The sequence below is a fragment of the Amia ocellicauda genome, chromosome 2 (genome assembly GCF_036373705.1).
Source record: "Amia ocellicauda isolate fAmiCal2 chromosome 2, fAmiCal2.hap1, whole genome shotgun sequence".
In the NCBI taxonomy this organism is placed as follows: Eukaryota; Metazoa; Chordata; class Actinopteri; order Amiiformes; family Amiidae; genus Amia; species Amia ocellicauda.
The window spans coordinates 51,697,345-51,710,673 of record NC_089851.1 but is presented as its reverse complement, the minus strand read 5'-3'; the positions used below and the strand labels follow the sequence as shown (position 1 = coordinate 51,710,673).

The following is a 13,329-nucleotide window of genomic DNA, read 5'->3' as shown; positions in this document are numbered from 1 at the left end:
ATGCTGTTGTCCTATAAGTCCTTACATTTGTAAACAGGGATTTTTGAAATAACCATTACTTATTTTGTGAAAAAACAGGGAAACAGAAATAAGGAATGAGTAACTATTACTTATTTCTTCATACTACTAGAATCAGAATTCACAGAAAAAGTAATAAACAAGAAAGATAAAAATAAATAACCATTACTTATTTAAAAAAAAAAAAAAACAGGAACCAGAAATAAATAAGTAAACTTTACTTATTTTGCAGAAAAAAATAAAACAGTTTATTATTAATATATTGAGGAAACAATGAAAAAAATAACCATTACTTATTTTTTGAAAATAAGGAATCTACTTCATAGAGGTTCTGAAATCAGCATACTTCTCATGGCAGGAAAGGAAACTGGAAGCCTTTTGACACATTTCTTGACTTTGATTGAAGATTTTCCAGTATTTTAATCAGACCTCCTGCCAGAATATATTCTGCAGTGGGTTTCAGAATGGGCTGCCAAAACTGCGTAATCTCCTCCACCAACCTTTCCTGGTTTTCCTTTGTTTGGTAAAACTGCATTTATGGAAGATACCCTTACAAAAATAAAATATTTAAAAATATATATTATTCTGAAATATGAAATGTATTTTAATGTATTAATATGTTTTATAAATGTGCATACCATTTTATAATATATGGTGAAAATATTCTTTTAAATATCAATTGCACTGTCACTTGATACAGAAATATGGTCAAATACACTATATTATACAATACAAATATTGCTTAATATAACTTAAGTATATTCAGAATTATATGTAAACTTGTTTTTAATATATCTATAATTATATGCAAATATACTGTAACATCTACACATGTATTTTATACTAAATATATAAAAATGCATACATATATGTCCCCTTATAATATACATTTAGTATACTGCTAAATACACAACAATCTCATATTGCATGTATTGTATACTGTGAATATATTAGACTGCAAAAATGTTGCATTCTAAATATACTGGTAGAATATATTTGGATAAACTTCCAAACACATGTATACATGAAGTGTAACTTAAAACATTGGGATACTTCAATACTTTAATAGATTTCACTTGGTGTTTGACCCCCTTTTGCCTTCAGAACTGCCTTAATTCTACGTGGCATTGATTCAACAAGGTGCTGAAAGCATTCTTTAGAAATGTTGGCCCATATTGATAGGATAGCATCTTGCAATTGATGGAGATTTGTGGGATGCACATCCAGGGCACGAAGCTCCCGTTCCACCACATCCCAAAGATGCTCTATTGGGTTGAGATCTGGTGACTGTGGGGGCCAGTTTAGTACAGTGAACTCATTGTCATGTTCAAGAAACCAATTTGAAATGATTCGACCTTTGTGACATGGTGCATTATCCTGCTGGAAGTAGCCATCAGAGGATGGGTACATGGTGGTCATAAAGGGATGGACATGGTCAGAAACAATGCTCAGGTAGGCCGTGGCATTTAAACGATGCCCAATTGGCACTAAGGGGCATAAAGTGTGCCAAGAAAACATCCCCCACACCATTACACCACCACCACCAGCCTGCACAGTGGTAACAAGGCATGATGGATCCATGTTCTCATTCTGTTTAGGGCATGTATTACAGATTCATTCAAAAAGGTCTCACTTTAGATTTGAGGAAACACTATTTACTTGTATCAGCGGTCATTCATTTGTCATTAATAGTTCTTCCAATTTCCGACCTTTTAGTTCCAGAGACCAATGTTTTGGTACCAGCTAAAAAACAAAAAAAACAAATGTACATTAATTGGACAAATATGAAATATATAGTTACATGTAAAATATGGCCCAATATACAACGCTACAATTATTACAATTTACTTGCACTGTAATTACACGGTAACAAGAGTGAATTGACCAAGTAGTTTGTGTATAGTTAATTCAATTATTAAATACTAGTATGGATGATGTATGATTACAGAACGAGCTTACATACACTAAACAAGTAGTATGGCTTATTTACATGTAGTGTGTGTTTTTAACTTTACATATTCATGTAAAATGCTGCCAACCTTTGTGATGTTACCGATGACCTTAAACTCACCCCTTCTTAAAGTGTAACCACATGTGGTGATCAGGTGAGGGTCTGCCTCAAGCAGTTATGTGCTTGCCCAGGAGAACATGCAATATTGCCTATTAGCTTGGCTCGTTGGTCTAGGGGTATGATTCTTGCTGAGGGTGTGAGAGGCCCTGGGTTCAACTCCAGGACGAGCCCGCTTGGCCCCGCTTTGCATTCTCTGAAGCATTCGTTTGTTCTCTCTCGATGCTTGGCTTCTGGGCTCCTCTGCACCAGGGAGGTCTTTCAACCTCAGATACTGTTGGCTGTGTAGCTGATGGGAAATCAGACTGTCATCTGTGTGTTTTGTTTTCTTTAAAGAAAATGTGTATTTTACAAGTTCGTTGTTGTTGTTGAGGAGGAGGAGGACATGTAGTGTGTTGTTGAGGAGGAGGAGGACGAAATGTGGTTTGCCGGCTTGTTATGGAGACCTTTGCTGAACGTGTACTCCTGAGCTGCACCAAAGGAGAGGCATTCTTTTCAGTTGTTTGTGGGCCTGCTGAACCATGCTCTCAGTGCTGTCTCACTGGGGATACGGTTACCGTTCTGGAAAGACACTTCAGCGCTACAGTCCATGCTATCAGTCAGTGAGCGTAGGTCTCCCGGTCTGCCCCAAAGCAGTTACGCGCTTGCCCAGCAGAAACTGCGACACCCTCCGTTAACTTGGCTCGTTGGTCTAGGGGTATGATTCTTGCTTAGGGTGCGAGAGGTCCCGCGTTCAACTCCCGGACGAGCCCGCTTGGCCCCGCTTTGCATTCTCTGAAGCATTTGTTTGTTCTCTCTCGGTGCTTGGCTTCTGGGCTCCTCTGCACCAGGGAGGTCTTTCAACCTCAGATACTGTTGGCTGTGTAGCTGATGGGAAATCAGACTGTCATCTGTGTGTTTTGTTTTCTTTAAAGAAAATGTGTATTTTACAAGTTCGTTGTTGTTGTTGAGGAGGAGGAGGACATGTAGTGTGTTGTTGAGGAGGAGGAGGACGAAATGTGGTTTGCCGGCTTGTTATGGAGACCTTTGCTGAACGTGTACTCCTGAGCTGCACCAAAGGAGAGGCATTCTTTTCAGTTGTTTGCGGGCCTGCTGAACCATGCTCTCAGTGCTGTCTCACTGGGGATGGCGTTACCATTCTGGAAAGACACGTCAGCGCTACAGTCCATGCTATCAGTCAGTGAGCGTAGGTCTCCTGGTCTGCCCCAAAGCAGTTACGCGCTTGCCCAGCAGAAACTGTGACACTGTCAGATAACTTGGCTCGTTGGTCTAGGGGTATGATTCTTGCTGAGGGTGTGAGAGGCCCTGGGTTCAACTCCAGGACGAGCCCGCTTGGCCCCGCTTTGCATTCTCTGAAGCATTCGTTTGTTCTCTCTCGATGCTTGGCTTCTGGGCTCCTCTGCACCAGGGAGGTCTTTCAACCTCAGATACTGTTGGCTGTGTAGCTGATGGGAAATCAGACTGTCATCTGTGTGTTTTGTTTTCTTTAAAGAAAATGTGTATTTTACAAGTTCGTTGTTGTTGTTGAGGAGGAGGAGGACATGTAGTGTGTTGTTGAGGAGGAGGAGGACGAAATGTGGTTTGCCGGCTTGTTATGGAGACCTTTGCTGAACGTGTACTCCTGAGCTGCACCAAAGGAGAGGCATTCTTTTCAGTTGTTTGTGGGCCTGCTGAACCATGCTCTCAGTGCTGTCTCACTGGGGATACGGTTACCGTTCTGGAAAGACACTTCAGCGCTACAGTCCATGCTATCAGTCAGTGAGCGTAGGTCTCCCGGTCTGCCCCAAAGCAGTTACGCGCTTGCCCAGCAGAAACTGCGACACCCTCCGTTAACTTGGCTCGTTGGTCTAGGGGTATGATTCTTGCTTAGGGTGCGAGAGGTCCCGCGTTCAACTCCCGGACGAGCCCGCTTGGCCCCGCTTTGCATTCTCTGAAGCATTTGTTTGTTCTCTCTCGGTGCTTGGCTTCTGGGCTCCTCTGCACCAGGGAGGTCTTTCAACCTCAGATACTGTTGGCTGTGTAGCTGATGGGAAATCAGACTGTCATCTGTGTGTTTTGTTTTCTTTAAAGAAAATGTGTATTTTACAAGTTCGTTGTTGTTGTTGAGGAGGAGGAGGACATGTAGTGTGTTGTTGAGGAGGAGGAGGACGAAATGTGGTTTGCCGGCTTGTTATGGAGACCTTTGCTGAACGTGTACTCCTGAGCTGCACCAAAGGAGAGGCATTCTTTTCAGTTGTTTGCGGGCCTGCTGAACCATGCTCTCAGTGCTGTCTCACTGGGGATGGCGTTACCATTCTGGAAAGACACGTCAGCGCTACAGTCCATGCTATCAGTCAGTGAGCGTAGGTCTCCTGGTCTGCCCCAATGCAGTTACGCGCTTGCCCAGCAGAAACTGTGACACTGTCAGATAACTTGGCTCGTTGGTCTAGGGGTATGATTCTCGCTTTGGGTGCGTGAGGTCCCGGGTTCAACTCCCGGACGAGCCCGCTTGGCCCTGCTTTGCATTCTCTGAAGCATTCGTTTGTTCTCTCTCGATGCTTGGCTTCTGGGCTCCTCTGCACCAGGGAGGTCTTTCAACCTCAGATACTGTTGGCTGTGTAGCTGATGGGAAATCAGACTGTCATCTGTGTGTTTTGTTTTCTTTAAAGAAAATGTGTATTTTACAAGTTCGTTGTTGTTGTTGAGGAGGAGGTGGAGGACATGTAGTGTGTTGTTGAGGAGGAGGAGGACGAAATGTGGTTTGCCGGCTTGTTATGGAGACCTTTGCTGAACGTGTACTCCTGAGCTGCACCAAAGGAGAGGCATTCTTTTCAGTTGTTTGCGGGCCTGCTGAACCATGCTCTCAGTGCTGTCTCACTGGGGATACGGTTACCGTTCTGGAAAGACACTTCAGCGCTACACTCCATGCTATCAGTCAGTGAGCGTAGGTCTCCCGGTCTGCCCCAAAGCAGTTACGCGCTTGCCCAGCAGAAACTGCGACACCCTCCGTTAACTTGGCTCGTTGGTCTAGGGGTATGATTCTTGCTGAGGGTGTGAGAGGCCCTGGGTTCAACTCCAGGACGAGCCCACTTGGCCCCACTTTGCAGTCACCGAAGTGTTTGTTCGTTTGCTCTTGAAGGCTGGCTTCTGGGCTCCTCTGCACAAGGGAGGGCTATCGACCTCAGATACTGTTGCCTGTAAAGCTGATGGGAAATCAGACTGTCATCTGTGTGTTTTGTTTTCTTTAAAGAAAATGTGTTTTTTACAAGTTCGTTGTTGTTGTTGTTGTTGTTGAGGAGGAGGAGGAAGACATGTAGTGTGTTGTTGAGGAGGAGGACGACGAAATGTGGTTTGCCGGCTTGTTATGGAGACCTTTGCTGAACGTGTACTCCTGAGCTGCACCAAAGGAGAGGCATTCTTTTCAGTTGTTTGCGGGCCTGCTGAACCATGCTCTCAGTGCTGTCTCACTGGGGATGGCGTTACCATTCTGGAAAGACACGTCAGCGCTACAGTCCATGCTATCAGTCAGTGAGCGTAGGTCTCCCGGTCTGCCCCAAAGCAGTTACGCGCTTGCCCAGCAGAAACTGCGACACCCTCCGTTAACTTGGCTCGTTGGTCTAGGGGTATGATTTTTGCTGAGGGTGTGAGAGGTCCCGGGTTCAACTCCCGGACGAGCCCGCTTGGCCCTGCTTTGCATTCTCTGAAGCATTCGTTTGTTCTCTCTCGATGCTTGGCTTGTGGGCTCCTCTGCACCAGGGAGGTCTTTCAACCTCAGATACTGTTGGCTGTGTAGCTGATGGGAAATCAGACTGTCATCTGTGTGTTTTGTTTTCTTTAAAGAAAATGTGTATTTTACAAGTTCGTTGTTGTTGTTGAGGAGGAGGAGGACATGTAGTGTGTTGTTGAGGAGGAGGAGGACGAAATGTGGTTTGCCGGCTTGTTATGGAGACCTTTGCTGAACGTGTACTCCTGAGCTGCACCAAAGGAGAGGCATTCTTTTCAGTTGTTTGCGGGCCTGCTGAACCATGCTCTCAGTGCTGTCTCACTGGGGATGGCGTTACCATTCTGGAAAGACACGTCAGCGCTACAGTCCATGCTATCAGTCAGTGAGCGTAGGTCTCCCGGTCTGCCCCAAAGCAGTTACGCGCTTGCCCAGCAGAAACTGCGACACCCTCCGTTAACTTGGCTCGTTGGTCTAGGGGTATGATTCTTGCTGAGGGTGTGAGAGGTCCCGGGTTCAACTCCCGGACGAGCCTGCTTGGCCCTGCTTTGCATTCTCTGAAGCATTCGTTTGTTCTCTCTCGATGCTTGGCTTCTGGGCTCCTCTGCACCAGGGAGGTCTTTCAACCTCAGATACTGTTGGCTGTGTAGCTGATGGGAAATCAGACTGTCATCTGTGTGTTTTGTTTTCTTTAAAGAAAATGTGTATTTTACAAGTTCGTTGTTGTTGTTGAGGAGGAGGAGGACATGTAGTGTGTTGTTGAGGAGGAGGAGGACGAAATGTGGTTTGCCGGCTTGTTATGGAGACCTTTGCTGAACGTGTACTCCTGAGCTGCACCAAAGGAGAGGCATTCTTTTCAGTTGTTTGCGGGCCTGCTGAACCATGCTCTCAGTGCTGTCTCACTGGGGATGGCGTTACCATTCTGGAAAGACACGTCAGCGCTACAGTCCATGCTATCAGTCAGTGAGCGTAGGTCTCCCGGTCTGCCCCAAAGCAGTTACGCGCTTGCCCAGCAGAAACTGCGACACCCTCCGTTAACTTGGCTCGTTGGTCTAGGGGTATGATTCTTGCTGAGGGTGTGAGAGGTCCCGGGTTCAACTCCCGGACGAGCCTGCTTGGCCCTGCTTTGCATTCTCTGAAGCATTCGTTTGTTCTCTCTCGATGCTTGGCTTCTGGGCTCCTCTGCACCAGGGAGGTCTTTCAACCTCAGATACTGTTGGCTGTGTAGCTGATGGGAAATCAGACTGTCATCTGTGTGTTTTGTTTTCTTTAAAGAAAATGTGTTTTTTACAAGTTCGTTGTTGTTGTTGTTGTTGTTGTTGTTGAGGAGGAGGTGGAGGACATGTAGTGTGTTGTTGAGGAGGAGGAGGACGAAATGTGGTTTGCCGGCTTGTTATGGAGACCTTTGCTGAACGTGTACTCCTGAGCTGCACCAAAGGAGAGGCATTCTTTTCAGTTGTTTGCGGGCCTGCTGAACCATGCTCTCAGTGCTGTCTCACTGGGGATGGCGTTACCATTCTGGAAAGACACGTCAGCGCTACAGTCCATGCTATCAGTCAGTGAGCGTAGGTCTCCCGGTCTGCCCCAAAGCAGTTACGCGCTTGCCCAGCAGAAACTGCGACACCCTCCGTTAACTTGGCTCGTTGGTCTAGGGGTATGATTTTTGCTGAGGGTGTGAGAGGTCCCGGGTTCAACTCCCGGACGAGCCCGCTTGGCCCTGCTTTGCATTCTCTGAAGCATTCGTTTGTTCTCTCTCGATGCTTGGCTTCTGGGCTCCTCTGCACCAGGGAGGTCTTTCAACCTCAGATACTGTTGGCTGTGTAGCTGATGGGAAATCAGACTGTCATCTGTGTGTTTTGTTTTCTTTAAAGAAAATGTGTATTTTACAAGTTCGTTGTTGTTGTTGAGGAGGTGGAGGACATGTAGTGTGTTGTTGAGGAGGATGAGGACGAAATGTGGTTTGCCGGCTTGTTATGGAGACCTTTGCTGAACGTGTACTCCTGAGCTGCACCAAAGGAGAGGCATTCTTTTCAGTTGTTTGCGGGCCTGCTGAACCATGCTCTCAGTGCTGTCTCACTGGGGATGGCGTTACCATTCTGGAAAGACACGTCAGCGCTACAGTCCATGCTATCAGTCAGTGAGCGTAGGTCTCCCGGTCTGCCCCAAAGCAGTTACGCGCTTGCCCAGCAGAAACTGCGACACCCTCCGTTAACTTGGCTCGTTGGTCTAGGGGTATGATTCTTGCTGAGGGTGTGAGAGGCCCTGGGTTCAACTCCAGGACGAGCCCACTTGGCCCCACTTTGCAGTCACCGAAGTCTTTGTTCATTTGCTCTTGAAGGCTGGCTTCTGGGCTCCTCTGCACAAGGGAGGGCTATCGACCTCGGATACTTTTGCCCGTATAGCTGATGGGAAATCAGACTGTCATCTGTGTGTTTTGTTTTCTTTAAAGAAAATGTGTATTTTACAAGTTCGTTGTTGTTGTTGAGGAGGAGGAGGACATGTAGTGTGTTGTTGAGGAGGAGGAGGACGAAATGTGGTTTGCCGGCTTGTTATGGAGACCTTTGCTGAACGTGTACTCCTGAGCTGCACCAAAGGAGAGGCATTCTTTTCAGTTGTTTGCGGGCCTGCTGAACCATGCTCTCAGTGCTGTCTCACTGGGGATACGGTTACCGTTCTGGAAAGACACTTCAGCGCTACAGTCCATGCTATCAGTCAGTGAGCGTAGGTCTCCCGGTCTGCCCCAAAGCAGTTACGCGCTTGCCCAGCAGAAACTGCGACACCCTCCGTTAACTTGGCTCGTTGGTCTAGGGGTATGATTCTTGCTGAGGGTGTGAGAGGCCCTGGGTTCAACTCCACGACGAGCCCACTTGGCCCCACTTTGCAGTCACCGAAGTGTTTGTTCGTTTGCTCTTGAAGGCTGGCTTCTGGGCTCCTCTGCACAAGGGAGGGCTATCGACCTCAGATACTTTTGCCCGTATAGCTGATGGGAAATCAGACTGTCATCTGTGTGTTTTGTTTTCTTTAAAGAAAATGTGTTTTTTACAAGTTCGTTGTTGTTGTTGTTGTTGTTGTTGTTGAGGAGGAGGTGGAGGACATGTAGTGTGTTGTTGAGGAGGAGGAGGACGAAATGTGGTTTGCCGGCTTGTTATGGAGACCTTTGCTGAACGTGTACTCCTGAGCTGCACCAAAGGAGAGGCATTCTTTTCAGTTGTTTGCGGGCCTGCTGAACCATGCTCTCAGTGCTGTCTCACTGGGGATGGCGTTACCATTCTGGAAAGACACGTCAGCGCTACAGTCCATGCTATCAGTCAGTGAGCGTAGGTCTCCCGGTCTGCCCCAAAGCAGTTACGCGCTTGCCCAGCAGAAACTGCGACACCCTCCGTTAACTTGGCTCGTTGGTCTAGGGGTATGATTTTTGCTGAGGGTGTGAGAGGTCCCGGGTTCAACTCCCGGACGAGCCCGCTTGGCCCTGCTTTGCATTCTCTGAAGCATTCGTTTGTTCTCTCTCGATGCTTGGCTTCTGGGCTCCTCTGCACCAGGGAGGTCTTTCAACCTCAGATACTGTTGGCTGTGTAGCTGATGGGAAATCAGACTGTCATCTGTGTGTTTTGTTTTCTTTAAAGAAAATGTGTATTTTACAAGTTCGTTGTTGTTGTTGAGGAGGAGGAGGACATGTAGTGTGTTGTTGAGGAGGAGGAGGACGAAATGTGGTTTGCCGGCTTGTTATGGAGACCTTTGCTGAACGTGTACTCCTGAGCTGCACCAAAGGAGAGGCATTCTTTTCAGTTGTTTGCGGGCCTGCTGAACCATGCTCTCAGTGCTGTCTCACTGGGGATACGGTTACCGTTCTGGAAAGACACTTCAGCGCTACAGTCCATGCTATCAGTCAGTGAGCGTAGGTCTCCCGGTCTGCCCCAAAGCAGTTACGCGCTTGCCCAGCAGAAACTGCGACACCCTCCGTTAACTTGGCTCGTTGGTCTAGGGGTATGATTCTTGCTGAGGGTGTGAGAGGCCCTGGGTTCAACTCCAGGACGAGCCCACTTGGCCCCACTTTGCAGTCACCGAAGTCTTTGTTCATTTGCTCTTGAAGGCTGGCTTCTGGGCTCCTCTGCACAAGGGAGGGCTATCGACCTCAGATACTTTTGCCCGTATAGCTGATGGGAAATCAGACTGTCATCTGTGTGTTTTGTTTTCTTTAAAGAAAATGTGTTTTTTACAAGTTCGTTGTTGTTGTTGTTGTTGTTGTTAAGGAGGAGGTGGAGGACATGTAGTGTGTTGTTGAGGAGGAGGAGGACGAAATGTGGTTTGCCGGCTTGTTATGGAGACCTTTGCTGAACGTGTACTCCTGAGCTGCACCAAAGGAGAGGCATTCTTTTCAGTTGTTTGCGGGCCTGCTGAACCATGCTCTCAGTGCTGTCTCACTGGGGATGGCGTTACCGTTCTGGAAAGACACTTCAGCGCTACAGTCCATGCTATCAGTCAGTGAGCGTAGGTCTCCCGGTCTGCCCCAAAGCAGTTACGCGCTTGCCCAGCAGAAACTGCGACACCCTCCGTTAACTTGGCTCGTTGGTCTAGGGGTATGATTCTCGCTTAGGGTGCGAGAGGTCCCGGGTTCAACTCCCGGACGAGCCCGCTTGGCCCCGCTTTGCATTCTCTGAAGCATTCGTTTGTTCTCTCTCGATGCTTGGCTTCTGGGCTCCTCTGCACCAGGGAGGTCTTTCAACCTCAGATACTGTTGGCTGTGTAGCTGATGGGAAATCAGACTGTCATCTGTTTGTTTTGTTTTCTTTAAAGAAAATGTGTATTTTACAAGTTCGTTGTTGTTGTTGAGGAGGAGGAGGACGAAATGTGGTTTGCCGGCTTGTTATGGAGACCTTTGCTGAACGTGTACTCCTACACTGCACCAAAGGAGAGGCATTCTTTTCAGTTGTTTGCGGGCCTGCTGAACCATGCTCTCAGTGCTGTCTCACTGGGGATACGGTTACCGTTCTGGAAAGACACTTCAGCGCTACAGTCCATGCTATCAGTCAGTGTGCGTAGGTCTCCCGGTCTGCCCCAAAGCAGTTACGCGCTTGCCCAGCAGAAACTGCGACACCCTCCGTTAACTTGGCTCGTTGGTCTAGGGGTATGATTCTCGCTTAGGGTGCGAGAGGTCCCGGGTTCAACTCCCGGACAAGCCCGCTTGGCCCTGCTTTGCATTCTCTGAAGCATTCGTTTGTTCTCTCTCGATGCTTGGCTTCTGGGCTCCTCTGCACCAGGGAGGTCTTTCAACCTCAGATACTGTTGGCTGTGTAGCTGATGGGAAATCAGACTGTCATCTGTGTGTTTTGTTTTCTTTAAAGAAAATGTGTATTTTACAAGTTCGTTGTTGTTGTTGAGGAGGAGGAGGACATGTAGTGTGTTGTTGAGGAGGAGGAGGACGAAATGTGGTTTGCCGGCTTGTTATGGAGACCTTTGCTGAACGTGTACTCCTGAGCTGCACCAAAGGAGAGGCATTCTTTTCAGTTGTTTGCGGGCCTGCTGAACCATGCTCTCAGTGCTGTCTCACTGGGGATACGGTTACCGTTCTGGAAAGACACTTCAGCGCTACACTCCATGCTATCAGTCAGTGAGCGTAGGTCTCCCGGTCTGCCCCAAAGCAGTTACGCGCTTGCCCAGCAGAAACTGCGACACCCTCCGTTAACTTGGCTCGTTGGTCTAGGGGTATGATTCTTGCTGAGGGTGTGAGAGGCCTTGGGTTCAACTCCAGGACGAGCCCACTTGGCCCCACTTTGCAGTCACCGAAGTGTTTGTTCGTTTGCTCTTGAAGGCTGGCTTCTGGGCTCCTCTGCACAAGGGAGGGCTATCGACCTCAGATACTGTTGCCTGTAAAGCTGATGGGAAATCAGACTGTCATCTGTGTGTTTTGTTTTCTTTAAAGAAAATGTGTTTTTTACAAGTTCGTTGTTGTTGTTGTTGTTGTTGAGGAGGAGGAGGAGGACATGTAGTGTGTTGTTGAGGAGGAGGAGGACGAAATGTGGTTTGCCGGCTTGTTATGGAGACCTTTGCTGAACGTGTACTCCTGAGCTGCACCAAAGGAGAGGCATTCTTTTCAGTTGTTTGCGGGCCTGCTGAACCATGCTCTCAGTGCTGTCTCACTGGGGATGGCGTTACCATTCTGGAAAGACACGTCAGCGCTACAGTCCATGCTATCAGTCAGTGAGCGTAGGTCTCCCGGTCTGCCCCAAAGCAGTTACGCGCTTGCCCAGCAGAAACTGCGACACCCTCCGTTAACTTGGCTCGTTGGTCTAGGGGTATGATTCTCGCTTAGGGTGCGAGAGGTCCCGGGTTCAACTCCCGGACAAGCCCGCTTGGCCCTGCTTTGCATTCTCTGAAGCATTCGTTTGTTCTCTCTCGATGCTTGGCTTCTGGGCTCCTCTGCACCAGGGAGGTCTTTCAACCTCAGATACTGTTGGCTGTGTAGCTGATGGGAAATCAGACTGTCATCTGTGTGTTTTGTTTTCTTTAAAGAAAATGTGTATTTTACAAGTTCGTTGTTGTTGTTGAGGAGGAGGAGGACATGTAGTGTGTTGTTGAGGAGGAGGAGGACGAAATGTGGTTTGCCGGCTTGTTATGGAGACCTTTGCTGAACGTGTACTCCTGAGCTGCACCAAAGGAGAGGCATTCTTTTCAGTTGTTTGCGGGCCTGCTGAACCATGCTCTCAGTGCTGTCTCACTGGGGATACGGTTACCGTTCTGGAAAGACACTTCAGCGCTACACTCCATGCTATCAGTCAGTGAGCGTAGGTCTCCCGGTCTGCCCCAAAGCAGTTACGCGCTTGCCCAGCAGAAACTGCGACACCCTCCGTTAACTTGGCTCGTTGGTCTAGGGGTATGATTCTTGCTGAGGGTGTGAGAGGCCTTGGGTTCAACTCCAGGACGAGCCCACTTGGCCCCACTTTGCAGTCACCGAAGTGTTTGTTCGTTTGCTCTTGAAGGCTGGCTTCTGGGCTCCTCTGCACAAGGGAGGGCTATCGACCTCAGATACTGTTGCCTGTAAAGCTGATGGGAAATCAGACTGTCATCTGTGTGTTTTGTTTTCTTTAAAGAAAATGTGTTTTTTACAAGTTCGTTGTTGTTGTTGTTGTTGTTGAGGAGGAGGAGGAGGACATGTAGTGTGTTGTTGAGGAGGAGGAGGACGAAATGTGGTTTGCCGGCTTGTTATGGAGACCTTTGCTGAACGTGTACTCCTGAGCTGCACCAAAGGAGAGGCATTCTTTTCAGTTGTTTGCGGGCCTGCTGAACCATGCTCTCAGTGCTGTCTCACTGGGGATGGCGTTACCATTCTGGAAAGACACGTCAGCGCTACAGTCCATGCTATCAGTCAGTGAGCGTAGGTCTCCCGGTCTGCCCCAAAGCAGTTACGCGCTTGCCCAGCAGAAACTGCGACACCCTCCGTTAACTTGGCTCGTTGGTCTAGGGGTATGATTTTTGCTGAGGGTGTGAGAGGTCCCGGGTTCAACTCCCGGACGAGCCCGCTTGGCCCTGCTTTGCATTCTCTGAA

General features: G+C 48.1%; 2 non-coding genes across 2 annotated transcripts; both read left to right on the top strand.

Annotated features, from left to right (window-relative positions):
* Positions 1-4,500: 4,500 nt before the first annotated feature.
* Positions 4,501-4,572, top strand: trnap-ugg (transfer RNA proline (anticodon UGG)). Its single transcript has one exon. It is a non-coding gene; the product is annotated as a tRNA-Pro (tRNA).
* A 5,774-nt stretch (positions 4,573-10,346) lies between these two features.
* On the top strand, positions 10,347-10,418 carry trnap-agg (transfer RNA proline (anticodon AGG)). Its single transcript has one exon. It is a non-coding gene; the product is annotated as a tRNA-Pro (tRNA).
* Positions 10,419-13,329: the final 2,911 nt, after the last annotated feature.